This window comes from Medicago truncatula, chromosome 6 (genome assembly GCF_003473485.1).
Source record: "Medicago truncatula cultivar Jemalong A17 chromosome 6, MtrunA17r5.0-ANR, whole genome shotgun sequence".
Taxonomy (NCBI): Eukaryota; Viridiplantae; Streptophyta; class Magnoliopsida; order Fabales; family Fabaceae; genus Medicago; species Medicago truncatula.
This window is the reverse complement of record NC_053047.1, coordinates 29,482,613-29,485,501: the sequence shown is the minus strand read 5'-3', so window position 1 is coordinate 29,485,501 and position 2,889 is coordinate 29,482,613. Positions and strand designations below refer to the sequence as shown.

General features: G+C 32.7%; 1 pseudogene; it reads left to right on the top strand.

The window, feature by feature from the left end:
* The first annotated feature begins 895 nt into the window (after positions 1–895).
* LOC112418336 (uncharacterized) lies at positions 896–1,014 on the top strand (annotated as a pseudogene).
* The last annotated feature ends 1,875 nt before the right edge of the window (positions 1,015–2,889 follow it).

Here is a 2,889-nt window from a genome sequence, read left to right as displayed (position 1 = left end):
AAAAGAAAAGTTCAACATCCAAGTATATTGTGACATTATTTTTTATCACAATTTCAACATATTAATTATGCAGTGTGTTGAAATATTGATTACTATACGGCAATATTTTCATCAATAGCATAACATCATACAAGTTGGATAGCGCACTTGGTACATTTCATTCGTTATTAGGGTTGATGTCTCGTATTTTTTACTCTATTAAATCAAATTTCAAATTCAAATCTTCCAATGTTGATCCAAAATAAATAAATGTGCTGACTACGTGATCGCATATTGAACCAACGCAATAGTTCAACCATCGATCAACACCCTTGTTTTAGGGCAAACCCACGTGACTCCACTAATAATAGTCTTCTATAATCTATATAAGGTTAATTAAGTAAATGATCCCCGTAAATATTCAGAATTTTGTTTTTAGTTCCTACAAAATAAAATCACATTTTTTAGTACCTATAAAATTTTTCATCAACATTTTTAGTCCTATAAAAATTTTCATCAGCATTTTTAGTCCCTATAAAATTTTTCCATCAACATTTTTAGTCCCTAAAATGCTTAAGGAAAATGTCACAAGAACTAAAAAGTGTGATTTTATTTTATAAGGACTAAAAACAAAACTGTGAATATTTATAGAGACTAAAAACTTAATTAACCAATCTATATATAGTTCATTATACTTGATATGGAGAGGTCACAAGTTCTGGCCAAGATAGCTTGAGGACAATGGAGCACGATAGTCCAAGAGTCTTTGACAAGGGTGATATTTGCAAATACTTAAACGCAATAGCTTATTAAAAATCATAATAAACTAGGAAAAATTGATGTAAGCTCATAAGCAAAAAAATGTCATCAAACAAATATACTTTAATTATACCAGTTTATAAGTTATAAAACATTCAGGTGCGATCATACCATAATTATTGCACTGAATCCCATCAGAACTCCGCAATTAAGCGTATTTAGACGAAAATAATACTAAGATGGGTGACCTCCTGAAAAGTCTTTGTGTTGCACCTCTTTTTAACTTGTCAAAAAAACAGTTATAAAACATTCGATATAAACTAAAAAATTGATCTTATCAATGAGTCATATGCCGTCCCATTAACTACTAGTCTCAACCTGCACTATACTCCATGAGACCATGACATTTTGATTGATAAATCTAAATCCATACAAATATTCATAAAAATAATAATCTAAATCCATACAAATTTCATGACTTGTTCAGTGTTACTTAACTTGATGATCACATGATTCTTAACCATGAAATAAAGTCTCTTTTCTCCCTTTTACAAAACAAAATCTGTTTTAGTAATATTCAAAGATAAATGTTGATTTGTGTCTTTAAGAACACATTTTAAAGAACTTATTATAAAAATATATATTAAAAAAAATCATACATTTGACTTTTTAAAAGTCTGAATATTATATTTTTTTAACGTAAAGATACTCTTTTTAAATTCTTTAATATCTGAATTTAAGATATAAGTTAGCAATATCCATTATTCCATTCAAGATTACCCTTCTATTTTGCTTTTTCTTTGCAAATATCATTTTTTTTTTTTTTACAAAAACAAAACAATATTCATTCATTGAAATTGAAAAAGTACATCATATACAAACATCGGTAAAAATGTAAAGGGTGAATCTGCGAACAAACTCATAACACTCAAGTTAATAGCATACAACGACAAAATGCCTACAAATAATATGATAAAACATAAGTCACCGAAATACCCATGCTTCCGGATCTGCAACGTTGGCACCCAAATCATTGGTTGAATTTGTAATTGACTGATGTCGATCTTCCAATTGTAACTAAACAAACACCACGACAAGATGCAAAATCAGACGCCACACAAGACGACGAACAACATAACGCTGCACTTAGACGACAAAATCACAAAAGAAAAAACTTGATATATGTGAAGAAAGAAAATTTAGAGAGAAGTTAGAGTTCTAAAGGCTAAGCTGTGTAATCTGTGGCCACACTTGCAAAATTGGAGTTTGATTCCGCTCGGTAAAGGATTCTTTGAATTCAATTTAACCTCAATTGAAGATATGCGAAGAATCTGGGCTATTGGTACAGTCAATCTCAAGCCTGGTCTGATGCGGTTCTCACAATGGACTAAGGACTTTGCACCTCATGCTCAATCTCAAACTCATGCTCAAATCTGGGTACATTTCATTAATCTGCCTCTTGAATATTGGGGGATACAAACTCTGTTAGAAATAGCTTCAGGCCTGGGTACTCCTTTGTCCATTGATGAATCTACACAACAAAAGCGATTTAGTTTTTTTGCTAGGGTTTTGATTGATGTGGATTTGTCTGAAAACCTGTTTGAGTCTGTTGTAGTGGATAGAGAGGATCATGCTTTGTCAATTTCAGTTCAGTATGAGAAACACCCCTTGTTCTGTGAACATTGCAAAATGATAGGGCACACTATTCAAAACTGCTCCAAATTAGGTGCCCACAGCTCAACACCAGCCTCTGTTCAGGCTCACAAGAAACTAGCTCACACTTTAACTAAACCTGGGGTGCCTTTGAAAAATGTGATGAATGTGCCGGGAAAACAGTCTAGCAATATGGTAAGGAATATGACACATATTGTGGAAATGGAAGCTCATAAGGCCCCTGCTAGTGATTTGGAGAAAGAAGTCACAAATAAGAACAACTCTGATGGTGCTTGCCTTTGTAATGGAAGTCAAGACCTAGAAATTGTTGAGAACAATGGTGACAATTTGACACTCCACAACTCATTTTCAATGCTGGAATCTGAGGCTGAGCAAGGTACTAACATTAATAACACAAAGGACAAAGAAGCTACTTCCACCATTCTGGATAGGCAAATGGTTAAAAATCCAAGTGTGGGGGAAATTCTTCTAGAAAAG